The sequence below is a fragment of the Corvus cornix genome, chromosome 7 (genome assembly GCF_000738735.6).
Source record: "Corvus cornix cornix isolate S_Up_H32 chromosome 7, ASM73873v5, whole genome shotgun sequence".
NCBI classification, from domain to species: domain Eukaryota; kingdom Metazoa; phylum Chordata; class Aves; order Passeriformes; family Corvidae; genus Corvus; species Corvus cornix.
Window position 1 is genome coordinate 27,754,889 of NC_046337.1, and position 17,899 is coordinate 27,772,787.

The 17,899-nt window shown below is 43.2% G+C and overlaps 1 protein-coding gene across 4 annotated transcripts in view; it reads right to left on the reverse strand.

Annotated features, from left to right (window-relative positions):
* Positions 1-13,571, reverse strand: part of SPATS2L (spermatogenesis associated serine rich 2 like) — a 79,433-nt gene extending 65,862 nt beyond the window's left edge. The window contains exons 1-2 of one of the 4 annotated variants that reach the window (XM_039554633.1): positions 13,488-13,565; positions 3,850-3,942 (exon numbers count right to left, since the gene is read on the reverse strand). The gene's annotated coding sequence lies outside the window, so the exon portion shown is untranslated. Of the gene's footprint in view, positions 1-3,849; positions 3,943-12,953; positions 13,116-13,487 lie in introns of those variants that run through there. The other 3 variants (XM_039554632.1, XM_039554634.1, XM_010406578.4) reach the window with 3 other exon arrangements.
* Between the last annotated feature and the right edge of the window lie 4,328 nt (positions 13,572-17,899).

Genomic DNA, 17,899 nt, shown 5'->3' on the forward strand with positions numbered 1-17,899 from the left:
GCATGTGATTGTACAGCAGCATAAGCTTTCTGACTAAAACCATCCTCATCTGGTATTTGCCAGAGATTGTATAGCAAAAGAATCTGTTGACTTTAGGATTGGGAAACAACCAAATAAAAGCTTCAGGATTGGACCACCTCTCATACTATGCCAGATTTCTGTTCAGTGACACAAGTCAGGCAATGATACCACAGTAGGGCAAAGGATAGGATTTGTGTTCAGCTGTCTGTAAGCACCTTTATTCTCCTACCGCTGATCTCCCATTATTTCAGTCTCTTACTCTGCCTAACGTAACAAGAGTTGACAATTTACTCCCGAAGCATTGTGGGCCTAACCCAACTCCTCCTGACAGAACTGGAGCTGGAACAGATCCGTAACACAGACATACATGAGCCAGATGACACTGGAAATTCAACAGCACAGCGTTGAAAAGCTAGTATCTCACCAAATGAGAAATCTCTCCACTGTCAGAAGAACTGGACCCACTGGAAGCCCAAAAAGGTTAGAAGACTGAGTTGTGGGCCCCACTAAAGCACAAGTTCTCAGACAATGAACATAGGGCAACATTTACAAGTTCTACTTCCGACAAGAATTGCTGTCTGCTTCATATACACACCATACTTCTGATAGATGGGGATAGTTTTTTCCACAGCTGGGGATACTTTACTTGGATGTGTTTATTTTTCCTCAATCTCTGTCTGACTCACAGATATCTCCATTTGTTTTAGTTTTCTTCACTCTCAGAAACTAAGAGGTTTTCTGTAACCAACTGTATCATAACCAGGTACACTGTCTATGACCCTAGCAGATTTATGGAAAGCTCTCTTCACTAAGAAACGCATCCACATGTTCCCAAAAATATCTTATTTTGGGAATTAACTTAGTGAAAAGAAACTTAAACTCATTTGTTACACAGCAATAGAATGACTGTCTTAAGAGTTGTTATCTATCTCAGCTTGGAAATGACAAAAATTGGATACTTTTCATTTTGCAGAACTCTTTGGTGGAGCAGGGATAGCAACAGAATAGCTACTCGGGCACATATGCTACACTCAAGTTCTCAGAGTACTTTGTCAAGATCAGCTAATTGAAATTAAGATGAGAATTTTTCCTAAAACACATGAGCTCACATTGCCAAAATTATTCCACTTAAGGGCAGGTGAGGACTTCCGATGCTACAGTTGGAAATATTCAAAAAATGGTATGACATCCTTAGCCAAATGGTTATGATAGTTCATTTTCATCATTACTAAAGAAAATACTCCCTAACATATTCCAAGCTAAGATTTGTGCACTCTTCCCTGCCCTGACCTAAGGATGCACAAAGTCTACCTGACAAGGCATCCCAGCTGGCATTACCAAGACTGGCTTGATGACACAAGCCATTATTTGTCAAGATTTCAGCTTCTGAACTTGATGACTTTGTGCAGAATCCTAGAAGCTGTCCAGTATACAACATACTTAAAACAGAAAGCCTTTGGGAATAGCCAAGCGGACTACTTGAGGAAAAAAAAAGATCACGAAAGAAGCTGTAGAGGATTTACAATTCTGTTTTGTTTGGATCAGTACAGTAGCCTAGCCCATAAATAGAAACCAGGTGGATTTTTTCTACGTTTGCTTTACTTTCTTTCTTTGAAAGTTGCGGGAATGATGGTAACCAAGCAACACCACAAGCCTGGAAAGCCCTAGTTAAGACAATTGCTGATACCCTGATGAGCCAGGATGTGTTCGGTGCCTAGAGGAGCTATAGGATCTGCATTTTTGTACGCTCCAGGGGCCACAAGATCCTAAAAAGAATGAGGAAAATATTTTGTACAATCTGTGGACTCTTGATGCTTCAGTGTGAAAAGTGCCTCCCTCAGAAATGAATTTTGCTGCCACTTGGGAGTCCACTGTGAGTTTTACTTGCCACTTTTGCAAGGTCAGTCTGTCAGGAGAGCTTCCCCTTACTGAGGCTTGGGAACTCAAAAATACTGGGTCTCAGACAGTGTAACTGTTAAGATATTAAAAATAACATCCATGGATTTATTAGAAATATCACTGTGGATCCATGTAAATTTGAGTATGTTCATTCACACAGAACACAACCTTATAAATGAATGTTGATGATAAAAAGTGTAACTAAATTGAAAAAAAAAATATCCACAATGTTATTTTCTGGTCAGAAAAGCACATCAGAACAATCAAGTATTTTACAGCTTCTGCAATGAACAACAGCTGAAATAACTCACTTTCCATGCAAGTGCAATCAGCACTATTTTCAAACTGGCACATCCTCCCTGTAATCAGTCTTCAGCCTCCCAACAGAAAGAAAGAAGCTTTTGAAGGAAGCGGTACTTCTTACTTTGCACACTTAAGCAAAATCAGTTGTGCCCTCCCTCTGTCAAATGGTTTTTATTCAGCATTTTATAAAATAATTTTTTTAACTGCTCCAAAACTAAAGTAGGTATTTTCTTAATAGCAAAGTCAATATATATATATATATTTGTACAAACATTTCAAGACATAATCATATTCTGAGAAAGAAAAGTACACAAATGATGCTTTTTTAAAAAGTTAAAATCATTTGCTTACCCAAATAAGCAGAAGCAGAGAAAATATGTCTGAGTGCATATGCTTTAAATTGAATGAGGGGTTATTTTAGGAGACAAAGGATGACTACTGAACACAACCAACATGTGGTGGATCCATTAAGGCTGTGGATACTGAGTTTATGCTGCCATTCAGCAGGCAGCACCTTAGTCTCACAGGTAAGACAGTGAGATCAGTACCAAAAGCAGGACAGCCCAGCTACAGCATTAAAAAGCTCAACCCTGAGGAACAGGTTTCCAACTTTTCCTCATACTGTATGATTTATACTGGGTTTTATTGTGCAGTAACCGATATCAAAGACTACAATAAATAAGAATTAAAATCACCAAAAAGCCCCAAATAGAGACCAAAGATCTCCCCTAAAAGCTCTGTTGGGACACAGACATAAGGGGGCTTCAGGGGACTTGGTCTACTGCCACCATTGCTGGGCTCCTGAAAAAACATCACACGATGACTGTGAAAAGTAGAACTGTTTGTCAACACAACATCATGTGTTGAGTCTGCCTCTGTAACAGCAAAAGTGGGTCTGAATATTCAAAGAACAGAGTACCTCCTGGGAATCTTTACCAGGAAGTAGCCCAGCAGAGGGATGTACGCTCTGCATCACCCACTGGAGCAGGTACTACTGGACTGCATCCTGCCCAGAAAGAAAGCACTATGCCAGGGCCCAGTATGGCAGCAGCAATGGGATCCTCAAGGCCAATTCCACTTCACTCCATTGCAGCTGCCCTGGTGTGTGGACAGGAGGAGGATTAACAACTCCCAGACTGCTATCACCTAGGCAGTTTCACACTTCTCTCCTTCCTACAAGAGCGGAACACAACCATGAAGCATATTTGGACAGCACAGAGATTAGACATATCCCTTCTCATATAAAATTCCAATCCTTATTTCTCTCCGCCTAAAATGGAGAAATACTCTTTTCTTGTGCATTCAGATTCTAAGAGTGGGATCATAAGGAACAAAAATGAAGATGAAATCAATTTACAAATGTAAATACAACTCTAACCTCTTTTGAAGCTTTACTAGGAAGGAGGAGCAAAATTACCCAGGGCATCTTGGTCAGACTCAGCCATGAGTGTAAATGAGATCTCATTCCCATGTGGTATTTCACATCACAAAGGAAAACACAGAGCTCTCACAGTCCTGAGACAGAAGGTTCCATGAAACAGCAATTTGTTTGTCAAAGCAGTCTTTTCATGGGAATGACATACAAGTAACAAAATAACACCCAAAGTTTGTAAGCAAACTTCTCACCTTGGAACTGAGACTGTTTCACTGGTGATTTAAATGACTTTGGCCTGGGCTTCAGCTGAAATGCTTGTGTCACTCTTTTAGTTATGAAGGAATCTGGGTAAAATAAAGCAAAAATACAGTGTGGTTTTCTATTCTGCTAGTTAGTTTGGACAAAAGCAAATAGGTGCTGGTGCAAATCTGGAACGCCTTCAGGGAACTCAGATATACCCCATGTTAAAGCAAATTGGAGTTTGCCTCAGTTTGTTGGTATAGCATCTTCTATATGGATTGTTTATTCTGAATTCATGTCTGCATTTACTTTCCTAGGAACAAACATGCATTTACTGCTGACATTGAGCCTCAGCAACTGATCTATGACTTGGCACCTCTGCTCTAAGTGCCTTTGACGTACCAAGAGTAAAGTTTATTCCAGTAATAACCACTCACCCACAAGACATAGTCTGAATATTTTATGGTACACTAAAAAAAGTAACATCCCATTTAATGACAATGTTGCATGGAAAACATTAAATGCATGCCACGTGGCCAAGCTACCATCTCTAGCCCAACCTCTGCTTTGAGAATTATCAGACTTCTGTTTGTTTTAGCTTTGCAAAGTTATAGTGCATTGATATTATTTATTTTTCCATTTTATTTCCTAAGATATTTGCTGCTTCAGTAGAAGAGGGGAGTGGCACACAGTAGCTACAACCTATCTTTCTTGTTTCCAAGGTCTCCTGGCTTTCACAGATGGACCTGCACGGTGTAGGCTCTGCTTAACATCACCCATAACTCCTGTCCCCAGTATGAACAACCAAAGCTTTCACATGTAAGCAAATCCCTCAACATGCATAGCTGCAGATTTCAGAAACACACACTGCCTGACCACCTCATGTTCACCTTGATCACCAATATATTAAATCCTAAAATTATCTCAGCCACCTTAGCACATAAGCACATTTCTTCTAGTGAATTACCAAAGTCAATGAACTTGAGAGGCCAGACAAGCAACTCCTGGTATATGTTCAGGAATACAGCACACTGTAAAAGCTGACTATTAAAAGCAGAATTATCAAATTACAAAATAAAGAGTGATATGATTATATCTTTTCACAGAGTCACAGACTAGGTAAGGTTGGATGGGATGACCATGGGTCATCTGGACCAACCTCCCTGCTCAGGCAGGGTCATCCCAGAGCACATTGCACAGGATTGCATCCAGACAGTTCCTGAATATCTCCAGGTATACTGCATATCTTTTCTCTCTGGGAAACCTGTTCCAGTGCACAGTCACTCCCACAGTAAAGAAGTTCTTCCTTATATTATGGTGGAACTTTCTGTGGTTGTGTTGCTGGTTGTGTTTTGGAGGTAGGGGGTGTTAAACTGTAACCCATGAACAGATACCTTCCTACCTTTGTATTAACACAGACAGTTAACGATTTATGGCCTGTCTCTTAAGGAGCCCATCTGCTGTATTTTCCATTTCAATTAACAACAGATTCCTTCCCAAAGCTCTGTGATCAGTACTGGACACCAAAAATGTCCAAAAATGTAGTGTCTAAGAGTCCCTGAGGTCCCTTCCAGAAAAAATCCTAAATGAGCAAAAGGCAAAGCCTTTTATGGAGTCTGGTACCAAATTCGTTTAAAGACAAAATCCAACAAAACCAGCACACTCAGCAACAGCCCTTGCGAAGCACCCCAGCTGCCAGCTGGCGGCAGCTCCAGCGGTTCCCCATGTCGGCCAGAGGCCTGGAGAAGGAATGCAGCTCTGCAGGAGCATCGCTCCCATACACGTGGGGAAGCACCCTCACCACACTCCAACCTTACAGACTCACATTTCAAAATGAGTTGTCCTTGCCCAGGTCTTTGGCACTGCATAGAAACAGCTCTTGCTATCACATGTTTGACCATTTCCCTCTATCAAACCACTTCTGCAGAGCTGGACTCTGACTTCACAGCCAGCTCAGTGAGGATGCAGAGCCTGGAAGGTTGAGTTCAGTCCAGAATAAGCACCATACCATGGTACAAAATGTCTGGTTTTTGTCATCAGTAACAGCAATCCTGAGGTTTTTCTTTTTTAATTCACAGAAATTTCTAATAGCAGGCTAAGCAGCTCTCTAGATGGAAGAAGACATTATTCACTTAAAATAGTGAACAATAGTTTAAAAATGTGCTATTCAGTTTAATTAATGACTGAGTTTACATTGCTGTATTCTTTTAATATGATGCAACAATGCTAATGACTAACCTTTTTGCAATTTAATAGACCTTGCAACTACAAGATGATCCCTCTTTCATTTAAAAAGTCCCTTGTTACAGCTTAATAAATCATGTTTTGCTTTTTAGCAATTCTCACTAAAATGCTTTGGAAGGCACCATCATTCACTTACAGGCTGATGTTTAGTGGACCTGACTGTACACAATGGCAATTATAACTTCCTGCGCTCAATGTCTCTGGAAATCCAACACTGGAACACCAATTAAAAATTTCTACCCCTTCCTCATCTGTAGGGTAACGCATAAAATAATCATGGTTGCATACAGGTTAACTTCAGAGAAGGAAATCGGGTGTTAAAATGCCAATACAGCAACCTCATCCCAGAAGCAAAGAAAACAGAAACCCACTGTTCTCTGTCAAGAGATCACAGAATGGGTTAGGTTGCAAGGGACCACTGTGGGTCACCTGCTCCAACCTCCCTGCTCAAGCAGGGCCATTGCAGAGCACACTGCACAGGATTAGGTCTGGACGGTTCTTGAATATCTCCAGTGAAAGAGACTCTGCACCCTCTCTGGGCAATCTGTTCCAGTGCTCAGTCACGGCCCAGTAAAGAAATTCTTCCTCATGTTCAGGTGGAACTTCCTGTGCATCAGCTTCTGCCCATTGCCTCCTGTCCTATTCCTTGGTACCACCAAGAACAGCCTGATCCATCCTCTTGGGACTTTCACTTTAGGTATTTATACACATTTACGAGGTCCCCTTTCAGTCATCTCTTCATTGCAATCCTCATTGTACTCATGGCAGTGCAATGGATGAGTTTACACACATGACCATCTGTTGCCAGATTATGAAACAATAGAGTGACTTCCCAGACTGCCAAATCATGGAATCACAGAATGGTTTGGGTTGAACGGGTCCTTAAAGATCACTTAGTTCCAACTCCCAAGCCGTGGGTAGGAACATCAATCACTAGATCTGGTAGCCCAGAGCCTCATCCAAACTGGCCTTGAACACCTCCAGGGATGATATCCACATCCACACAGCTTTCCTTGTTCAGAACTTCCTTAGTTTCTAGGCTTACTCTCTTTACTACAAAATAAAGTACAACACTTCCCATTATAGAGTACCCTTCATCCTGAAACACCCTGGGACTCTGAAGCCTCACACAGAACAGCCAGAAGTTTCAGGACTGAGCACTAAGTGGAATGAAAGGCAGCACACTGCTGTAGCCTGCTCCACAGCTGTCTCTCATGTCATATTCTTGGCTACGGACATAGAACCAAACTCCTACTCACATCAAGGTGCTGCAAAACTGCCAATACATGTAGAGGTCTGACAGGACCTTAGTTTTAAATACCTCTTCCCCAGAAACTCAGCTACAGAGAATGTAGACTGCACCTGTTTCAGACATACGAAGGGCTTGTGTCATTCACAACAGGAAAAATTTGTGAGGCTACCAGCCATGCTGTGATGCAGACCCAGTAGCACACAATTTGAATCATCTTGTATCAAAAAGCCCAACCTTCCTACCCACCCGGGCTTCCTCCAACCACCACCTTCTGCTCTCTTCCCTACCACAACCCTACAGGCACTCTTCTTACACAGCAGCTGCTCTAGTTCATCTGTATTTGCCTCACACTTCAGAGGTTATTGTAGAGGAACAAACCCTCAAGGATTATAATGAGAAGTAGGTTTCCTTCTTTCATCCTAGTAACAAAGTGCATGCAGTACATAGGACACCTCAGTTCCTGTGGGAACACATGATGAAGCTTCTCTGCACCTTAGAGCTGCACAGCTCTATCTCCACACCATCCCTCACTCCGACGTACCCAGTGCAAGGACCACAAGCTCCAATTCTAACACGAAAGCACAACTTCATGACAGCACCTTAACAAACCAGCCAATTCAAAACAATTTCTAGCCAAAACTAAGTTATTAACGGAAAACAGAAACACAGAAAAGGCAACATTTCATTCAGACCTTGTCCTAAAGATCACTAAATCAAATACTGCACAGGCTAGTATCACTGCTAAGATAGTTATTCCTTCAGAACACAGAAAGGAGAAGTCCCATAGTGATGACATTTTGGGACTTGTACTGCTAGCATAAACCACAGCTTCTGAATACATTCCAACTGAGAAGTACCACCACGCCCAAACTGCATGTGCAATGGTTTTACTGCATTTAATTTTACACAGAGAACCGTACACAGCAGTGTAATTTAGATACTAAAAGTGAATAGCTTAAGTGTAGTGCAGAAGAGGAAGCCACAAACTGGATGTGTGTAGGACAGTACATACTGAAAGCTGGTTTTATGTATTACTAAGTAATTTAGTCTGAAACAACCATTTGAGTATGTGCATGAGCTTCGAGTTGTCCAGAGCCCAAATACTCTTTCTTGGTAGTTGTATCTAACCCAGCAAGAAAGCCTCAAGTCCTAATTTGCCACTGTGAACCACTCCTCTGCAGCAACGAAAGCCAGGTGCCACAGACAGCATTCAGGCAGACACTCCAAGGCTGAACCTTCAGGGCAAGTACCGCACACATCTCTAACAAAATAGCCAGGATCCTAATTGGCTAATTTTGAGATGAGAGCTACTCTCATTTGGAAATGTCTCATAGCACCAACAATATCTTTTGGTGGTGTTCCAGGTAAGACTCAGTCAAGCACCATAAATTCTTGCATGGGTTTTACACAAGGTTGGGCCAACAAATACCAGTCTACCTACACCAAACACAAGGTGTTTATTTTGAAATGCTGCCAGGCAGGTTGGCTTTACCAGCACAGAAAGACAACTCCATGAGACTGAGCTGTCAACACAACAGTGGCAGCAGCTTCTTGAATGCCAACTCAAAACACACCCACAACCTTCAAGGATAGTCACCTTCCAAGAAATCATACAGTTGACTTGGCTATGCACAGCACAAACAGATAACATTGCTCAACTCCACCCAGGATATAAAACAGCACCAACCCTCTTAGAAAGACAGTTCATGATAACAACAGGCTTAAGTTACCACTTTAAAAAAAAAAAAAAAAAAAAAAAAAAAGAGAAATAGAAGAGACCTTCAGTCAAAGAAAATCACACAGGTCAGATCTGTCCCCAACTCTGACTAGCAGCACACTGGTATTCACAAACAGGTGAGGCTTCTTTGCCATTTGAACTCTTACCTTTCCAACACTTGGGAGATTAGATTCATCAGTAATTTAAACACCGGACACAGTACACTGCCATAGGCATTTTTTTCAGCCAGCAAACCACTCGAGAGAGTACTGAAAGGCCTATTATGAAGGCCAATTGCTATCCTTTTCTTGAATGACCACATGAAAATCAGTGACTGTTCTACAATGGTTTGAAAGGGCCTTTTGTCTGAAGGAAAGGACAAGGAGTCACAAAGTATTGCAGATTCATTTGTAACTCACGGCTTTTGAAGAAACTGCAGAGCTTCAGTTAAAAGCAAACCAAGAAAAGAACAAGCTTTGAAAATGTTATGCCCCAATCCTTTCCTACTATGTACATGCAGAGCGTATTTTTAGTCTCTTTTGTATTACAAAAAGATGGGCTGGCATTCTAGATTATTGTTGTTTTACAAGAGAAGCTTAAAACACTTGCAGAGTTTTGACTTTATTCCCAAACCCTAATTAGGGTCTGTAGCACTATTGTATAAACAGAAAATCATCAGGAGCTTTTTCTGGTACAACATCTAGTAAAAGTGTAATTGTACTGGGATAATAAGTGAAACCATTGTTACTGTTGCTTAATAATCACTTTAGTAATTGAGCAAATTTGGCATCACCCATAAAGTATAAGATGGCCAATTCAAGAAAAAGACCTCTTTTATATTGAGAAACCAGCATTAGACTTTCATTTTGAAGTCTGTTTCTGAAGTCCCTCACCAAAACAATGTCAGTTACATCGCTGACAACTTCCCAGAAGAAAAAAATGTTTTATTTCTCCCCCTACCCCAATGACACTTCAGTTCTTAGATTTTACACGCGAAGGCGCACACACACTCAAAACAGGACTTGCACACATGATTTCATTATGAAATTTCTAAACCCTCACATGGACAAACCTTCAGCAGGAATGACAGTGGAAGCTAATAACCTAAAATAGATTTCTTCTAACCCATACGCAGAACTAGGGAATTACTACACTTTCATCCAGAAACAAGAGTTACGGCTGACAGACTTGCTCTCTTCACCTGTATGTTCCACCCACATACCAGGAAACTGAACAGTCAAAAAGTGTCGGTTTTCACTCCCCAGCTCCTTGCCACATCCCAAAATTTATATTCCTTGTGCTCCCACAACGGCACTGAAGCCAAACAATGTAATTTGCACACACCATTGGTCAGGGTGCCAGTTACATTTAGCTCTTCTGACCACCTTATCAAATTACATCAGGCAAGGAGCTGGTCCTTGACATGTTACAAGACTGCACAAGGGCCAAAAGTTTTGCTGTAGGAAGCAGCCACCATACCACGTCCACATATACATTGGAAGTAAAGCCCTGTCATGACAAACACACCCTCAGGGTAACTCCACACACCCCATCATCTCATGCTCTCCAAACCAAGAGCTTGCAGTTCGGAGGACTGTAAAGAGACTCTTGCCAATGCAAAGTAGAGGCAAAACAATGCTGCACATCTTGAAGTTCAAGGTGCTCAGAAATCACAGGGCATAGAGGTGTGACGTGTGAAGCCCCCTGCTAATCTCAGTGAAGTTCAGGACCAAATCTTTTGGTTTAATAATGATATGGAGCACTGCTGTCAAACAACTTTTAACAGGAGAAGGTGCCTAGTCTAAAATAAAGGTATTTCATTACTGTTGTTTTTATATTAAAAGAAGAAAACTGTGAGAAAGCTGGTAAAGCATCTGAGGAAGGAAGGCAGGGGGAATAGAGAAACTGAAGCATTGGAACAGTGCAAAACAACAAAGAGGAGACAGTACCACCAGACAGGAGTCATATTTCTCAAGAGTAATGTGGACAATAAAATCCTTGATATTAGCTACAAATCAAGTGCAATTAGCAGTTAACTGTTATTTTTCTTCCCTAGATCTTTGTGCAAAGTCTCACTGCCCTTGGGTCTTCTGCTCCAAGTCATTACACAGCTTTACTTTTATCCTCCAGTGCACAGTGAAAAGTGGAGTTTGACCTTTCCTTTAGATTTGTAAAGCACCACAGCAGATTGTTTTGAGAACATGACTGAGGTGGAGTTTTTTGTATTCTGCATGACTAACATTGCTAACAGTGTCTAAATACCTCCAAGACATGGCCTCTGAAAGTACACCAGGAAACACAGCCCCCTAGAATGACAACAGAGGCCATGTGTGTGGGTGAAAACATACACAAATATAATAGTTTGTGGGAATTAATACCAAATACAGGTTGTCTACAACTGCTGACAGGCACAGGTTTGGTACCTCCATGATTGCTGGAGAACAACTTGAAGAAAATATAAAACACATTGTAGGCCACTGGAAACTCTGTACTTTCTCTTAAAAACAGGCTTGAATCAATTTCAGCTCCAGACAAGCATTTCCTTAAAATTCAGGAAACAGCAGGAAGGTGTCCTGACATAGCCTCATTTCCGTTTCTTTGAGCAAGAAGGACTAGATAAGAATAAGCAATCCATATTCAGAACCAAATCTCTCTCAACACTGAAAGATGCTTGTGTTCAATTTTTAGGCTCATTACTGTATGTCAGACAAAACAATAATTCTCAAGCATGTTTCTTCTCAGGAGACTGCCTGGGCATAAGGACTGTGGACTTAAGGATAACCCTGAGGACATTTTGAAAGGTACTTAGTTTAATTCATCTTAATCATAACACTTTTTTATGCCGTAAATTTCCCGGAGTGGTGACCTTACCTCCTTACACAGTTATACAGCACCTGACACAGTACAAGCCTTATCTTGATTAGCGTCTCATTACATTTAACAGATCCTGCTGTTCTCAAAGGGCCAAACACCTTCCACTCCCCTAGCACAATTAGTGGGAGAACACTCACAGCCTTGCAGCAGTGTTCAGCTTCAGCAGTTTGTGATGGCGGCTCACTAAATTCATCAACCTGTTCTGACCTGGAAATCATTCTGCATTTGCACGGTTTGACTGCATTCACAGAAACAATTGTGGCAAGGGCACAGTGTCCTGCTCACAGCAGCTTGAAGACTCTGGTTAGCAGCATTCAACAGGTCGCCATCTAGGATTTCTTTCATGGACCGTGCAAATACACTCCTGTTAACCTGACATGCTACTTTCTGTGTAGAAAGTTTTTAGTTTACCTTCTTGAATCAATATGTTTTGGAAAACATTTTATAATTGCATCAAGAGCTCAAAGAAACAGAAGAAAAATGCCTCTTGCATACACTGGTAATTCAAATTTAAAGGTTAACCAAAAAAAAATTCCCACAGAATATCATTAGCTGCCTTGAAGCACATTTTCAAGCTGAAATCAACCAAATCAATCCAGTGGAATGTGACCTGGAATGAAACAGATGGATTTTCTGTGGTGCCTCTTAGTTCTCCTAAAGAAAACAAATCTGGTAGTACAAGTGATTCACATCTCCACACGATGAGGCTGAGGGTGGGGAAGGAGCTTACACTATTAACTTACAGCTCAACAAAGGAGACATTGCATTCTGATAGAGAATAAAAAGAGTACTGCCAGCTGCCACTGCTTATCAACGAATTCCATACCTACTAATTTTTTTTTTGTGCACAGTAAAAAAGACAAGAAAGATTTGAAAAACCCAACAAACCCTAAACCAAACACAAAATCAGTAACAAAAAAACCCCTATCATCGTAGCGGTCTTTTGCCTTGGCACATATAAAAAAGAGCGTCAAATGGGTGGATTTATGCCGAAACAGCAGCTGAGGCACAGCAAGCTCCGTGCCTACCTTGCGGTGTGGCAGCGCTGGCAGCAGCGTTTACAGCCGCGCCAGAGCCCCCGGCGGCGGTTCGGGACGGAACGCTCCGCTAGCTCAGCGCGCCGGGCACGGGCGGCTGCGCTCGGCGACACCCGGCTCCCCGGGCGCGCAGTTAATCATTTATGGCCGAGGCTGTTACCGAATAGCCTTGAACAGCCCAGCCCAGCCCAGCCCCGCTTCGGCTCCGGCGGCGCCGGGAGCTGGCGGAGCGGCGGCCGAGGGCGAGCGGCGGCGAGCAGCTCCCGGGCGCTGGCGGAGCCGGTCCCAGCGCACGCCAGGCGGGGTCCAGGGAACGGGGCCGGCCCGGCTGCGGTCCCCGTGCCGCCAGGAGGGGCCCGCCCGCACCCGGGGCTCGGCGCCGGGACCCGAGGCGACAGAGCAGAGGGTGGGGCACCGCGGCAGCCGCACCCCTCCCTCCCCGGCACCCCTGGGCACGAAACTCCCGGCGGGCCCCCCACCGACCCGCGCAGGTGCCGCTGAGGGGACGCGACGAGGACGCCTTACCTGGTGCGGCCGCGGCGGAGGCCGAGCAGGGGCTGGGGCCGGTGGTGGCCGTGGCACCGCCGCCCTCCCGCGGACACGCCTCGCGCCCCGCCCCGCGCGCCAGCACCGCCCCCGGCCCGCCCCGGGCTGGGCTCGGGGCCGGGGGCGCCGCCGGGCGGGAGCGGCGGGACGGGCCCAGGGCGAGGCCGCCGGAGGCGCCGCTCCCGCAGCGCTGCGCGGGTCCTGGGCTCTCTGCGGGCCGGGCCGGGGGAGTTGTGAGGGATGGAGAGCGGCCGCAGGGGTTGGCTACAGCCGCGGGCACATGATTTACGTGTACCCCGCTTGCCACGCACAAATGAACCACCCACGACGCGCAAGGAGAGCGTTGGGCCTCATGTAAGGAACTATTCAGGAACTTCTCTGTAAGTGAAAGTAAACAGGCAACATCAGTCACGGCCAGGAGATACATTTCAACCTCGAGAAGAGATGACCGAGAGGGGACCTCATTAATGTGTATAAATATCTAGAGGGGGGTGTTAAGAGAATGGATCAGGCTCTTCTCGGTGGTGCTGAGCAATAGGAAAAGAGGCACGGAGCAGAAACTGATGCATAAGAAGTTCTGCCTGAACATGGGGAAGAGCTTTACTGTGCGGTGACCACGCATGGGAACGAATTGCCCAGAGGATGTGGAGCTTCCCTCTCTAGACATGTTCAATAACCATCTGAACACAATGCTGTGCCTTATGCTCTGGGATAACCTTTCTTGAGGAGGGAGGTTGGCCCAGATGACTCACTATGATCCCTTCCAACCTTACCCATTCTGTGATGCTGTAAATCTCAATGAATACTCATGGCAAACAATGACAATATAAAAATTCACCACAAGTTTTTCAGTAATCAGTGCTTTAAAATACCACCTAAAAGTTCCAAATAAAATACAGTCAGGATTGTTAATGCAAAGCTTAAGAAGCCATAAATAACTATCCACTTAAATTTAAACACTAGAATGCAGAGGTATAACCATACGCTTGGAACAAAATACCCAAACAAACAAACCAAACAAAAAAAAACCCCAAAACCAAAAATCCCCCAAAAATTCCATAACAACTATAAACTGGATTTACTATCAGTATTGGTGTCTTACACTGTCATAAGCATTGCCCTTAACCCAAACACATATCAGTTCTCATTTTTGTTAGCAATGTGTGCCACAAGTACTGGAAAATCATACTGTTCCCTCTCAAAATGGTTGCATACCTCTTTTCCAGCTAGCACAAATGGCACATTCTTGGTCATAGCACACCTCTACTTGACTCCCTCCCCTCAGCCAGGAAACAAACTTCTTTCACCCTCAAACACAGTTTGGAGACAACACTCGGGCCTTACTGTTTTCAACCAAGGATTCCAAAACTGCCGCACTGAAAATCATTCAAGGTGCAATTTATAGTAAGAACGTATCCAACCCACCCTGCAAACCAGGCAGAGCTGGCAGCGTTTCCTCCTGGCAGGGAGTGGGGCTGGCAGGGAACCGCCGCAGCAGCACGGTGCAAGGTTCGCTGCGACAGTGGTGCCCCAGGAAACCTCACTGGGCACTTTCTACTCTATTCGGGCACGGTGGCTTTGTTGAGGATCTGTCAAATGGACTTGTCTACCTGCTGCAGAAAGCTGGGCATGAATGACATAGTGTTACGGTGAGGCTACAGGTTGAGAATTGTGTCTGCACTTGGAGTCATGTCTTCAAAACTATTCAGACCGTCAGTAAATGCTGGTTTATTTTAAACAATGTAGCTTGGTATGTCCAGGCTTGTATTTGTGTAGGGAGAGTGTGCTTCACAATAATGCTAACATTTGTTTGCACCCTGAGCTGTATGAATTTTGCCTGGGAGTTTTGGAAACGATTCTGAAGTTCAAGAGAATGGTGGATTATATTCATAAAACAAGGGTGCCACTGACCTTTCAGCACAAGAGAATAGATGTGAATCATGGACCTGAGATTCATCTAAAAGAACACAGTGGAAACACATAGGATGAAAGGCTCTAAAGGCTTTACAAATTATATTTAGATGGGGGAGAGCAGGGAGAAAGAGAATGTGGGAAAAAGAAGAATGAAAAAGGATCCTGCTGTTTAGCTCATGCATAAACTGTATGTGCCTAGCCAAAGGTCACTCCTTTTATTTTGTCATTAATTTCAATGACGGTAAATGGTATATGAAGAACAATCTAAAAATAAGAACAGCCAGAAATAGCTTAGGTTTTTGTGTGACAGCGTGGCAGGAAGGAAAACCTGAACTGAAACTTCATTCCAGATCTTTACTTCTGGCTTTTGAAAAAGTAGTGACTTAAAGTTAATTGTTTAAGATGAACTGTAAATCTATTTAGAGAAGTTAAACAAAAATTAAGTGGTCTACTTTTTAATGTATTTTCCAATAAAGTTTTATACTCTGTACACTGCAATTAATTCCTAAGGTTGCTTTTTTTTCATCTACCACTCTTGTGAGAAATGGTGTATTTGGACAGTTTTGAGGGGGAGTTTTCTGGGTTCTAAACACAAGTGAAAAAAACCCACTAAGTACAAGGCAGCTGTAAACAAATAGAGGAGGAATAACAGCTTTGGGAAGCCTTCAGGTGTATGCAAAAGCTGGCACAAGGAAATTGCCATCCACAGCAGAGGCTGAAATGGGAACATAAGAGATAATGTATGTTCTGCTGTGAGGGTCATGAATGGCTGCCTCAAACAAATCTTCAGGCAACAGGAGCTCTTCATACGGAGACTGATGCAACATCTGCCAGCTTTTTTTTCTAGGGAATAATGGGCCCATATGTAGAAGGTGATCTCCAGACAAGGTGACACAGATTCTACAGCAGCACTGAAAAAATTTTAGCATTACTCCACCAGATTTTTAATTTTTGCAGCAAATGTGCAAATCTGCATTGACTTGCAGCATATTTGACTGTATGCTGAGCTTACATTTTCAGAAAGAGGACACCAGCTGCCCAGAGTTTAGTTCTCATCTTCTGTTTATGCCAAATAGCAGTATGAACTTTACAGTTAACACACGGTGCAGTGGTTCACTTTCTGTGGAGAGGGTAATAGTTGATTAAGATAAAATGAGCAACAGCAATTAAGCATCCCAGCTGGATCATTTGGGCTATATTAGAAGTGAGATGACCTGCTCAAAGCACCAACTTTGGATTTTGCATTAAGTCCTTAGGTCACTGTATTTCCTGCACAACCATGGTCATATTTCTGATGTGACCCCAGACAACTCATTTGGTTTCTCTTAGCCTCAGTTTGCCATCTGCAGAAGAAGAAAGGAATTTCCTCAGTTTATATGACAAAGATTAAGAGATACTCCAGGTGTAACTGTACAATGTAGTAACTTCGGCTTGAAAGGTGTCTTAATGATTTCTTGCTCACTTGCAGCCTCCCTGACTCCATCCTGGCACTGTAATCTGTTATTCTATTCAGTTTTTGAAACCTACCCACAGTCCAGACCACTGAAATGACCTGGGTTAAAAATACCACACCATTCCCACCCCCCCTTTCTTTAAAGATTTTTTTAACTGAGATCCAGTTGATGCTGAAGCTCCAGCAGCTGGTGACCTGTCATGAAAAGGACCTTGAAAATTGACATGTCATAGTCTAATATCAGATAATGAGCTGCAGTAATCCAGAGGGATGTCACAACACAGCCTTTGTAAAATCATTGTTTTTGAAGGGGAAGAACACCCCTCACACATAATATGGGTTTGTATCTGGTCCTACTTGATTAGTTTTGGGGCTAGGGATGGAACAGGAGCCAACTGAAAGCAAAGGTAATAGAACAATTACATAGGATACATTTTATGTCCTTTATCTCCTTCAAACACCTACTGCTCCCACAAGACTGACAGACTCCAACACTTCTGTTGCATCAGTAACACCACATCCTCTTGGCAATCAGTACTGCCCGAAGCAGGTCACTGCCATTTTTCCTGGCTTACAGATAAGGGACAGTAGCAGAGAAAGAAATGGTGCAGAGAACTTCTCAGGTGCAGAAATAAAGCGCAGGTTTTCTGAGTCCTGCCCAATGCACTGACTACAAAGCCTCATCTCCTGCTATTTGGTGAGGTCTGTTGCCTCCCCAAAGGGACTGTGTGCCATGTGCACCAGCAATAGGAGACCACGCAGCAGGGAGGAAAGGTGTCTGGAAGGGAGCTGAGGTGTATTTCTCTAAATATGTATTTGTTTGTTGGTTTCAATACCAGAATCAGTGATTAAAAGTTTGTTAATTGGCAACAAATTAAATCAGTTGAAATTCCCTTGGCTCAAAGCTGTTTCTGGCTCACAGCAAGGGAAAATTGATTCAACACAAAAATTTGGATATCAAGTGGTACAGTCACAGTGGTCTGGCAACAGATCTGAGGGTGAAGATATGGAAAACAGCAAATTA